A 13336-nucleotide genomic window follows, 5' to 3' on the forward strand; every position below is an offset into this window, starting at 1 on the left:
TCATTCGCCAATTTTCATTGGCCTTTTCTAAATACTCAGAAGATGATAGGTTCTCAAGACAAACCCCATTCTGTCGGTTCGACACAACGTCTCGTTCCCTCCATCAGGGAACCGAGGTTACATCCGTAACCAAGAGCGCATCGGCTGTCTGATTCAGGATGCCTGGGATGTGTGTGGCTCGCAGGGAATTGATCACCTGCTGACTCCAGAGGAGGAGGCGCCGGGCGAGTCATGTTAGCTGCTGTGAGCGAATGCCACCAAACAGAAGCTGTGCTGTCCGACCGGACCAGCACGTGCTTGCCCTGCACAAGAGGTAGTAGCCTCCTCAATGCAAGTAGCACAACCAACAACTCTAGGCAGTTGAAACGCCAACGCAGGCGGGGACCCGTCCACCGCCCCGACACTGCGTGCCCGTTGCACACGGCACCCCAACCCTACAGGGAGGCATCCCTAAGGAGACCCCTTCCGCAAGAAGGTCATGGGAGACCAGGGGGTTAGGGTGTGTCGGCAGAAAAGCGTGATGACCATACGCCTGCTTTCGGTGTGCCATGCTCTCCAAGGAACTTGACTCTGTAGCCAGTGTTGGAGCGGTCGTATGTGCATCGACCCGAGAGGGACCACCCCCGCCGAGGATGCCATGTATCCCAGGAGCCTCTGAAATGTTTCAGGGGGACCGCTGACTGCCTGAGAGCTTCAGTAGTACCCGCACACCTAAGGGGAAGGGGAAGGAGGGCGGCTTCCACGACCTTCGTAAAGACTCGTGGAGACAGGGACAGACCAAAGAGGAGGACCCTGTACTGATATGCCCGTCCCTCGAACGCGAACCGTAGGAACGGCCGATGTCGAGGGAGGATCGAGACATGAAGTACGTGTCCTTCAGGTCGAATGCCATGAACCAGTCCTGACACCTGACGGAAGTCAGGATGCACTTCTGCGTGATAAACCTGAAAGGCAGCTATAGAGTAGGTGCCTGTTCAGAACACACAGACCCAAGATAGGGAGCAACCCCCCGCCTTTCTTGGAGACAATGAAGTACAGGCTGAAAAACCCGTTGAACATCTCGGCTGGTGAGACGGGCTCGATCACTCCCTTCGCCAGAAGGGTGGCGACCTCGGCCCGAAGTACGGAAACATCCTAGCCTCTGACTGAGGTATATCGGATGCCCTGAACTTGGAGGGAGTGAGGCGACTGGATCGCGTAGCCGAGACGGATCGTCTTCCCTAGCCAGCCTGACAGTATGAGAATGAGACAGGGGGAGACAGCCTGACAGTCTGAGAATCAGAATGAGACAGGGGGACTAAAGGTACAATCTTTTTCATCGGCCCCCCGGGGGGTCGTTCGATGGCTAGCAGTACGAATTCCTGGCCGGGGGAGGTCCCCCGGGGAGGAGATCGGCTCTGCTGTTTTTCCTGCCTGGCGACTGCGCAGCTCAACGCACTGTCTGACTGAGAGTGCTGAAGGCTGGTGTTTATACTCGACATTGCGCTTCGCCATGACGCAATGTCGAGTTTGCCGTTCACAGTCGTGCAGAGGGTGGGAGCGGCTGTGATAACCCAGAGAGAGAGGAAACTCTCTTTTTGAGAGTAAGTGGGCGCCAGCCCCCCGGAGGGGGCCAGCAGATGAAGAGACGGGGCAGGATCCGTCCCTATCCGACTACCCAGCGATGTGGCTGGGGTCGTGCCCAATGGTAGCCTCGATCCCCCTGAGGTCTTCCCATGAGGGCCGCTTTGCCGCGGCTGCTGATGGGGCGATGGTCTCCTCTTCGCTGTCTCCTCCAGGGGAGGCCGCCTGAGTGGGAGGCGCCAGAGCTGGAGGGCGTCGAAGAGGACCAGGGCTGCTGGGAAGCAGACAGTGCACTGGACTCGACGGCTGAGTCGCGGCATGGAGGACTGCTTCTTTACTGTCGAGAACCCTCCGGGGGAGGGCGGGGGGTGAGCGGGGCCGCTGCGGCTCGACAGTAACACCAACCAGCCCCCCCTTGCGAGACGGGTGCGTCGAGAAAGCGGACCTTCTCGGCGTTACTCATCTGCGCAAGGATCGGCCAGCGGAGTTTCTCATGGACCACAAGTGTGGACATCGTCCGACCCAGGGCCCGCGTGGTCACCTTGGTTGCCCGTAGAGCGAGGTCGGTGGCAGCGCGGAGTTCCTGCATAAGCGCTGGGTCGGTCTTACCGTCGTGGAGCTCTCTCAACGCCCTGGCCTGGCAGGAGCCATAAAGTGGAGAGAGGAGGCAGCTTGGTCCGCTGCAATGTAAGCTCTCGACACCAGAGATGCCGAGACCCCACATGCTTTGGATGGGAGTCTAGGTCGAGCCCCCCCCAGGTGGCCGCCGCCTACGGGCACGAGTGCACCGCGGTGGCATACTCCACCTGGGGGAGAACGACGTATCCTCCAGCTGTCTCAACCTCGAGGGAAGAGAGGGTGACAGAACTTTGTTTGACGTGAAACGTGCTGGAAAGGGGGCGTTCCAGGTCTTACTAAGTTCCTCATGAACTTCCGGTAAACACGGCACTGGGGGCGGGCATGGCTTGGAGCCGCGCTCAAACCCGAGGCGCCATGTAGCCAGCCGCGAGCGCCGGGAGAGGCAGTGCGGGCACTGCAACCCAACACTCACGGCGGCCCGGGAAAGCATGGCTGACATTTCGACGTCCGCTTCTTCCTGGGCTCGACCCCCCGAGGGAGGGAGCCCGAGGAATCGTCGGAGTCGGATGGCAGTACGTCACCCCCCGATGCTGCAAGAGACATCTCATCATCACGCATCGTGTCCGAATACGTGATTGAGGAATAAGACGGCGGACCGTCTCCTGGGGAATGGTCAGACGAGCGAGACGAGGTGTGAACGGTCCGTGAGCTAGTGGCTGGCGGACTATCGCTCACAGTAATCCTCATATCACCCTCACTGCTTGCCGTAGCGGACGGCAGGGCCGTAGTCCTGCCGCCACGGAACGGGGAGCAAACGAGGTGGTGGCTGAGTCCCGTGGGAACACAGCCACCCGTGACGCAACGTCTGAATCATCACCACCCGCAGTGCGGGCAGGACGTATCCACAACGTCTGCCCCAGCGTACTGGAAGCAGGCATCGTGTCCGTCCCCCTCCTCGATAAGTGTGTTGCACCCATGAGAACAGCGGGACATGCCACGCTGGAGAAATTTGCTCTTTTAGAAAAGAAAATTTGCTCAAACACCTCCGGAACTGCCGAGACGCCCAGGGGAGAGTCACTGCAGGAAGGGACCGTCCGCTGTCCGCGTCGTAGATTCCAGCAGAAAAATGATCACCAAAGATCGTAGAGAAGCTCATCAGATGCGTAGGCTCTGAAGAACAAAAGGTGAATGAATGAGCACGCCGGCTTCCCTCTTATACCCAGACATCCGGGGAGGAGTCCGGCATGCAAATTTCATTCGCCAATTTTCATTGGCCTTTTCTAAATACTCAGAAGATGATAGGTTCTCAAGACAAACCCCACTCTGTCGGTTCGACACAACGTCGAGAGACCGACAGAGAGGGAACTATGCTTTTAAAGGAGCAGTTCATCTGTCAAAAATCTGTCATCATTTACTCATTTATCTCTTGTCATTTCAAACCTGTATGACTTTCTTTCTTCTGCAGAACACAAAAGAAGATATTTTGAAGAAATAGCCCTCTATTCACTGGCATTGGTTACAATAAATGTTACCAACATGATTCAAAATATCTTCTTTTGTGTTCTGCAGAATACTTTACATCGATTTAAAGAACTACATTTTGACATAAGACCTATCAGTATGGTGAATACCTTTTGTAAAAACTTGACGTTTAAGGATGATATTTGCATGGAATTGTCAAAAATGCCTAAATTTTAGAAATTTTGAGCATCAAAAACCTAGGCTACTTAAGCAATTGCATTTACTGCAGCATGTTCCCTCTACGTCTCAAGACTTTTACTTTCTGGATGAAAAGCAGAGAAGATTTTCTTGCCTGTTATCAGGGGCCGGCCAAGATTCAGGATAGTTAGATAGATCTCTCTCTCATCTGCCCCAGAATTTCCTCCTTTTCCCTAGAGATGTGGAAAAAACAGTGATAAGAAAATCGTGTGGTAACACATGGAAAACTTATTTTCTAATGAGTGCCTACAGACACTTGGCTCCGTTTACAAGCGTCCCTAAAGAAACAAGGCCAGTTTTGATATTGTTGCTTATACCACGGGGCTGTGGAATGCTTCATTCTGATTGGCTGACGAACGTTCTCCGGGTGTGCATTATTTTTCAGTCAAACGCACACCTATGAAGTAGTTCCAGATATGTTGACCGAATTACAGTTCGATATCACTGCGCCAAGTTTAACTGAATAAGGTTATACTGTAGCCTACTGTCCACCACTGAGCAAAGATCTAACAACAAACAAAATGATAGGTAATTTCCATTATCTGAGACTCTCTATATCTTTATCTTTATCTTATGTTTATTGTATTGTATTTCTTAATTTTTTATACCCATAGGCCCTTATTTAAATCATTGTGTACTGTATTCTATTGTGTTATGGTCTCTGTGTACTGTTGTTGCTGTTTCTGTGTTCTGGATGCTCCTGTCACCAAAACAAATTCCTTGTATGTGCAAACATACTTGGCAATAAAGCTCTTTCTGATTTCTGATTCTGATTTCTGAGAAGAAATAACTATTAATATTTATGGACAGCATGACAATCTCAACAACAACACCAGGTGGCAGTGCTGTGCTGGACTGTCCAGACGAAAAACCAAAGCGTATATCAAAGGTAATGGCAAACCACATGACACAATCAGCGGGTTAAAGATAAACACTAAGAAACACGAAAATAACAAAGAACAACAGCTTTATTTGTTTAATGACGGGTTTAAAGTAATAAATACGTCTCTGGAAGAGATAAACAGACTTTAAATACACAGCAGCAAGCTTTCTATGGCACTGTGAGAACCGCAGCTGGCACAGAAAATGTTGGTTACGTATGTAACCGTGGTTCTATGACTGGCGGAAGACCGCCAGATAGCATATTGAGTGGAATACTTTCTGTCCTTCTCCTTGTCGAGAACCTAATATAAAAGCTATAAATAAGCTATAAATCTGTTTATAAATAGTTCCTTACACGTCATCACTTCCTCTGAAGTCTTCTTGAGAGTGACCAGAGGCTCTGGCGGTCTTCCACCAGTCATAGAACCACGGTTACATACGTAACCAACATTCTATTTCTTTGGCTACAGACCGCCAGGTGGCATACAAAGTGGAATACGAATATCAAATGTCACGACGGTTAAATCAGCTTATCACCATGTACCAATAAGGTCATTTTGATTGTACACAGAAATTGAAGATAAAGATAAAAACAGCACAATGTATGCATATGAGATTGACATGATTTAATTAAAGATCTCATTTTAAACATATTACTTTTTCAAGCATTGATAAATCCTTTTCATAGGCACGCTCTGTGCATACTGATGTTAAGCAATTGTTCGGGGAGTCAACCACATTAAGTCTAGATAGAACCGGGAAAACGTAGACGGTGAGTTCCAGGTTGCTGCTGCGCAAATATCTGCCAATTGAACTCCCCGCAAAGCCGCCCAAGTTGTTGCCACTGAACGCGTGGAATGACACCTCACTGGATCGGACTAGGGCTGTCACGATTATAAAATTTGACTGACGATTAATTGCCTAATAAATCATTGCGATTATGACGATTAATTGTCTGTTTTAGGGCTTTGACGATTATGGCGATTAATTGTCTGTTTTTGAGATTTGACATTTAATTCTTATACATTTTTAATTAAGCTTTGAAACGACCATATTGTTCTGAATATAAAGACTATGTTCTTTTTCTTGGAAATACATTGGAAAAAATTGGGTCATCATATATTTAAGGTTTAGGCTTTTACCTGTCAATAATACAACTGCCAAATACTTGTAAATGAAGTAAATGGATCAGGAGTGAATTGAAGCCTCCATTAAAATGCTATCAGTCATAGAAAAGCTTCTAGTCTGTTTTTTTCTCACTTGCAAGACTACAATAAAATTTTACTTCTATGTTAATGAGATTTTGCTAGACTGGTTTTCACACTGAAATAATATTAAATTGAACTGCAGGTTATTTTTATGGTATATGCTTTAGTTTCTTTTAAGTGATTGTGTTGTGGTGGTACATTTTACAAGTATTACCATGCTTTAGTTACAATATATACACTAAAATATGCAATATGCAGATGCACTACAGCTCCCCCTAGTGTCTTCTATAGAGATGTGCAATAATTGCGATGATCTGAAACCATCACGATGAGGTCAAACAATCGCGATGAGACGATTATTTAATAATCGTGACAGCCCTAAATCGGACATTACTTTACGGGCCGAGACATACGTGTCCGTGATAACCTCTGTTATCCAGTGAGCCAGTCTGTCTTTTGACAGGGGAGAACCCTTGCTGCTAGCTGTAAAATTGACAAATAACTGGTCAGTAGTTCTCCAGGAAGCCGTCCCGTTCACATAAAGATGGGGATCTTACACGACCCCCATCTTTATGGTAATTATGGTAAAAGGGATCTTACAGGACAAAGCTCCTGTCGCATTCCGAGGTCTGCCGAGTGAAACGCTGGCAACACTACTGGTGTGTTGGTGTAATCACTCGACAATACCTTGGGCAAGAAAGCTAGATTTGGCCACATCGTCACTTTTAAATCCTCCGGACCCCACTAGACACTGCGGGGCCACAGAGAGCGCGTGTTACTCACTAACACAAAATGGCCAGCAAAAAGGCATTTTTTAAAGAAAGCCACTTAATCTCGCCTGATGTCAGTGGTTCAAAATGAAAAAGGCAGAGATTTTAGAGAACAATATTAAGGTCCCACTGTGGGGTCATGACTCTAAATGGCGGATTTAGTCAATGTGCTCCTTTTAAAAAGCACCCACTAATTTATGCGTACCAATAGAACCACCGTCTATGAGACCTCTGTACATCGATAACGCAGCCACATACACCTTTATAGTGGAATATGATCGACCCATCGTCAATAAGTTTTGCAGAAATTCCAGAATATCAGTTACTGAACACGTCTGGGACAGTCTGTTCGGCCAACACGGGGCTATTATTAACAACGACTGACTTGTTACTCGAATGCGACTGAGAACTAACCAAATCAGAGGAAATGGAGGAAACGCATATAGGAGACCCCTCGGCCAATTGTGGGCCCCAGAGAGCCCACTTCCTTCTTTAACGAGAACCATTACGGACAGCGCGCATCCACAACTGCTATCCCATATGTGTTCCAGATTAATTGGACTATTTCTGGATGGAGTTGCCACTCTGTTGACAGGGGTGCACTCCGTAACAAGGTGTCCGCAACCGTGTTTGTCTGCCCCGGTATATGTACTGCCCTTAGGGAAGTTAGGTGGGTATCTGCCCATAACTAAAGCTTGTGCATCGCCCGAAGGAGCTTTAGTGATCTCGTACCCCCCTGGGTGATTTATGTTGAACACTACTGACACATTGTCTGACCATATCAGTACATGTTTGTGAGTCAGGTGTTTTGAAAAATGTATTAATGTTAGGGACACTGCTTTCAACTCTTAAGTAATTTATGTGTTGGAACCGGAGCTTCTCTGTCCATATTCCTTTCGCTCCTATCTGCCTCCAGACATCCTCCCAGCCATGGTGACTGGCGTCTGTGGTAACGATCTCCCTCTTGGCAGGCGGTGGTCCCATAGGAACCCCCCGAATCAGGAACTCCATATTGCGCCATTGTTACAGTGATTGCCACGCTACACTCGTCACCCTTACTAGCGTATACTTCTGAGTTTTGACTGACAGGTGTCTCCCCGTTAGCCAAAGCTGAAAGGGTCTTAGATGCAGCATACCTAATCTGATCACAGGTATCGCTGAGACAGCAAACCGGCTAGTCGTAACAAAGTGAGATACCTGACGAGTTTGCTCAAAATCTTTAGAATTCTGACTCTTGTAAGAGAAGCCATCATACTGCAGGAATTTAACTCGAGAAACTGAATACTTTGCCCTGGAGTAAGCTGGCATTTGGTCTGATTGATCATAAATCCGAGTTTTGCAATGTGAGCCAAAGAAGTTCTCTGTCAACTTCGTTGGATTTTCTGCACACGACAGCCAATCGTCTAGGTAAGGAAGCACACAAATGCCATTTTGTGGCAAGGGCGCAAGGGCTGCTTGAACCACTTTCATAAATACTCTTGGAGCTAAAGACAGACCGAATGGGAGTACTTTGAATTGAAATGTTTTCCCTTCAAAATGGAATTGTAGGAATCGGCGGTGATAGGACACAATCCGAACGTGGAAATACGCGTCCTTTAAATCCACTTTCACCATCCAATCCTGAGACTCAATTGTCCGCAGGATGTATGTCGCCCGAAGCATACGAAATGGTAGGAATTTTAATGTTTTGTTCAGATCTCTTAAATACAATATAGGATGGAATCCTCTGTCTTTTTTTGGAATTATGAAGAAAAACGTCTCGGTTACGGATGTAACCTCGGTTCCCTGATGGAGGGAACGAGACGTTGTGTCGAACCGACAGAATGGGGTTGTCTTGAGAACCTATCATCTTCTGAGTATATTGAAAAGGCCAATGAAAATTGGCGAATGAAATTTGCATGCCGGGCTCCTCCCCGGATGTCCGGGTATAAGAGGGAAGCCGGCGTGCTCATTCATTCACCTTTGGTTCGAGGAGCCTAAGCATCCTCCCCCGACCGCTGGGGTGGGCGGCCAAGTGTTGTGGCATGAGGGACACAACGTCTCGTTCCCTCCATCAGGGAACCGAGGTTACATCCGTAACCAAGACGTTCCCTTTCTGTCGGTCTCTCGACGTTGTGTCGAACCGACAGAATGGGGTTCCTATGGAAAACGCCACAGCACTGAGCCGCGTCACAATCTCTGCGGAGCGACGTTGACTGGCCTGGGCGAGTCAGACGAACACGCTAACGCGAAATTATGACCTTCCAGTGGAGAGGAAGGGGGACCCAGAGCTTTCCACAAAAAGTTGGGAAGCCCCCTAACGCCGGCCGTCACGGGCGGAGGCCTGATTCTCTAAATGGCGAGAAGCCGCCCGGCACCGTACGGGCCACTGGGTAAGCATTATTCCCCCCTGGGGGGAAAAAACGCTGCAGAGGCCACTACCTACCGTAGGGAGGAATTAGTGGAGACACCACATGGTCTCACCATCAGGGGAGAACTCATGGGAGGAATGTGCGGACTGCAGGAGTTAACCGCAAGGTGGGAGTCCACCTGGGGAGGTCATGGGTTGCCAAGGTGGGAACCATTCATGAGGATACATCAGACGGAACAGCCCACGGAGGGGGGGTTACCACGTCTGGAGCACTAGGTCCGGTTAGAGCTATGTGGGAGATAACTCAACTGTTCCCCAGCCTAAGGGGGCAGGGCTGCTCTGCCCAGCCTGTCCCCTGGAAGGGTGCTTAGTGATGGATGGAATGCCTGTTCTTTACCCGAGGGGAAAGAAGTGAGGCGGGATCGCCACTGCTCCCCCCGGAGGGGGAAGGGCTTCCGCAGGCGTATGCCCTACCGGCTGCCGGTCCCACACCTTGCCAGGATGCGGGCTGACACCGGTTCCGCGCGTAGGTATTAGAACCTCACGGAGTTGTTAGGCATAGCCCAACCCGCAGCTCCGCAGATGTCTGCCAGAGAGGCGCCCTGAGCCAGCCACGAGGGGTGTGCCTCACCCCCAATGGGCAGGAAAAAAGATCGGTATGCCCTAACGAGGGCATCCACGATCCAGTGCGCCAGCCTCTGTTTGGAGACAGCCCTCCCTTCTGCTGACCTCCGAAACAGACAAAGAGCTGCTCAGAGCTTCTGGGCTCTGCGTGCGGTCCAAGTAGAGGCGCCGTGCGCGTACTGGACACAACACGGATAGGTTGGGTCTTCCTCCCCGGTGGGGAGCGCCTGCAGGTTCACCACCTGGTCTCTCGGGAGAGTGGTGGGAACCTTGGGCACGTAGCCGGGGCGGGGTCTCAAGATAACGTGAGAATCCCGGCCCCGAGTTCTAGGCAATCTGTGGACACGGAGAGTGCTTGTAGATCCCCTACCCTCTTGGAGGTGAGCGCAATGCGGAACACCGTCTTTATCAAGACTGAGAAAGAGCGGTAACCCCGAAAGGCTCGAAGGGAGCGGGGCCTCTTGAGGCCCGCCACCTAGGTCGCAAGAGGGTACGGAGCGCGGATAAGGTGGTCACCCTCTCGCGCCCCTTAGGAACCTAATGACCAGGTCGTGCTGTCCCAGAGGCTACCCAGCACTCGGGTCATGATGAGCGGCCGTAGCGGCTACATACATTCCCAGTGTGGAGGGGGAGAGGTTACTCCCCCGTCTCTTTTGAGGACGGGACAGCCCGTACCCGACCGAGCAACTCCGCGGGTCTTCTCGCCGAGAAGAGCACCAGGACGAGAAGAGGCGCCACCTATGGGCGTATAGCCGCCCAGTGGCCGAAGCCCTAGCCTGAGTGACGTCCCAACCGGACCGGGGGTGGGTCACTCAGGATCTCCTCGTCCCGTCCAGACATGGAGACCAGGTTTTGCCTGGGATGCCGTAACGTGCCCCTTCCCCTGGGGAAGCTGTCCGCCAGGGGGAGCGGCCAGGGGGGAGTTGTTGTCAGAGCCTCAGCTCCGAGAACCAAGTCCTGGTTAGGCCGAAGGGGCGTAACTAGTACCACTTGATGCTCCTCTTCCCTGGCCTTGCACAGGCCCTGTGCAATGAGGCTCACTGGGGGGAAGCGTACTTCCGCTTGTCCCGCGGCCAGCTGTGCGCAAGGGCATCCGTGCCGAGGGTACCTCGGACAGGGAGTACCCAAGCGGACAATGGGAGGAGTTCGGGGAGGCAACAGGACCACCTGTGCCTGGCCAAACTGCCCCCAAATGAGCCGGCTGCGCGGGGAGGGAGTCGCCACTCTCCGCAAGGCGTCAACTGACGAGAGAGCACATCGGCTGTCTGGTTCAGGACGCCTGGGATGTGTGTGGCTCGCAGGGAGCTGATCACCTGCTGACTCCAGAGGAGGAGGCGTCGGGCGAGTCATGTTAGCTGCTGTGAGTGAAGAATACGCCACAGCAGCTGTGCTGTCCGACCGGACCAGCACGTGCTTCCCTGCACGAGAGGAAGTCCCTCAATGCAAGTAGCACAACCCACAACTCTAGGCAGTTGAATGCCAACGCAGGCGGGGGCCCGTCCACCGCCCCGACACTGCTTGCCCGTTGCACACGGCACCCCTTAGGGTGTGTCGGCAGAAAAGCGTGTGACCAACGCCTGCTGCCGGTGTGCCACGCTCTCCAAGGAACTTGACTCTGCCGCCAGTGTTGGAGCGGTCGTATATGCATCGACCCGAGGGGGGGCCACCCCCGCCGAGGATGCCATGAATCCCAGGAGCCTCCTGTTACAGGGGGACCGCTGACTGTCTGATCTCAGGCAGTTCAACACTGACCGGGCGCGCTAGTCCTCGCGCCCCCCCCTGGGGGTGAGCGGGGCCGCTCGTGAGGACAGAGTCGAGTTCCATACCGAGAAAGAGGATGCTCTGCACCGGGGAGAGCTTGCTCTTTTCTCAGTTGACCTGTAGCCCCACCGATCTAGGTGCCGGAGCACCAGGTCCCTGTGTGTACACAACAGATCTCGAGAGTGTGCCAAAACTTGAGCCAGTCGTCGAGATAGTTAGTACCCGCACACCTCCTTCCCTACGGGGAAGGAGGGCGGCTTCCACGACCTTCGTAAAGACTCGTGGAGACAGGGACAGACCGAAGGGGAGGACCCTGTACTGATATGCCCGTCCCTCGAACGCGAACCGTCGGAACGGCCGATGTCGAGGGAGGATCGAGACATGAAGTACGCGTCCTTCAGGTCGATTGCCATGAACCAGTCCTGACACCTGACGGACGTCAGGATGCGCTTCTGCGTGATCAACCTGAAAGGCAGCTATTGTGTAGGTGCCTGTTCAGAACACACAGACCCAAGATAGGGCGCAACCCCCCGCCTTTCTTGGGGACAATGAAGTACAGGCTGTAAAACCCGTTGAACATCTCGGCTGGTGAGACGGGCTCGATCACTCCCTTCACCAGAAGGGTGGCGACCTCGGCCCGAAGTACGGGAACATCCTAGCCTCTGACTGAGGTATATCGGATGCCCTGAAACTTGGCGGGCGTGAGGCGACTGGATCGCGTAGCCGAGACGGATCGTCTTCCCTAGCCAGCCTGACAGTCTGGGAAGCCGGACAGGCTCCCAGAAATGAGACGGGGACTAAAGGTACGATCTTTTTCATCGTCCCCCCGGGGGGTGGTTCGATGGCTAGCAGTACGGATTCCTTGCCGGGGGAGGTCCCCCGGGGAGGAGATCGGCTCTGCTGTTTTTCCTGCCTGGCGACTGCGCAGCTCAACGCACTGTCTGACTGAGAGTGCTGAGGGCTGGTGTTTATACTCGACATTGCGCTTTGCCATGACGCAACGTCGAGTTTGCCGTTCACCGTCGTGCAGAGGGTGAGAGCGGCTGTGGTAACCCAGAGAGAGAGGAAACTCTCCTTTTTGAGAGTAAGTGGGCGCCAGCCCCCCAGAGGGGGCCAGCAGATGGAGGGACGGGGCAGGAACCGTCCCTATCCGACCTACCAGCGCTGTGGCTGGGGTCGGGCCCAATGGTAGCCTCGATCCCCCTGAGGTGATCCCATGACAGCCGCTGCCCGCGGCTGCTGATGGGGCGATGGTCTCCTCTTCGCTGTCTCCTCCAGGTCACTGGAGGGCGTTGAAGAGGACCAGGGCTGCTGGGAAGCAGACAGTGCACGGGACTCGACGGCCGAGGCGGCCGAGTTGCGGCACGGAGGACTGCTTTTTACTGTCGAGAACCCTCCACAGTAACACCAACCAGCCCCCCCTTGCGAGACGGGTACGTCGAGAAAGCGGACCTTCTCAGCGTTACTCATCTGCGCAAGTATCGGCCAGAGGAGTTCCTCATGGACCACAAGTGTGGACATCGTCCGACCCAGGGCCCCCGTGGTCACCTTGGTCGCCCGTAGAGCGAGGTCGGTGACGGCGCGGAGTTCCTGCATAAGCGCTGGGTCGGTCTTACCCTCGTGGAGCTCTCTCAACGCCCTGGCCTGGCAGGAGCCATAGCGTGGAGAGAGGAGGCAGCTTGGTCCGCCGCAATGTAAGCTCTCGACACCAGAGATGCCGAGACACCACATGCTTTGGACGGGAGTCTAGGTCGAGCCCCCCCAGGTGGCCGCCACCTACGGGCACGAGTGCACCGCGGCGGCAAACTCCACCTGGGGGACACCGACGCATCCTCCAGCTGTCTCAACCTCGAGGGAAGAGAGGGTGACAGAACTTTGTT

This window comes from Triplophysa rosa, linkage group LG4, assembly GCF_024868665.1.
Source record: "Triplophysa rosa linkage group LG4, Trosa_1v2, whole genome shotgun sequence".
Classification (NCBI taxonomy): domain Eukaryota; kingdom Metazoa; phylum Chordata; class Actinopteri; order Cypriniformes; family Nemacheilidae; genus Triplophysa; species Triplophysa rosa.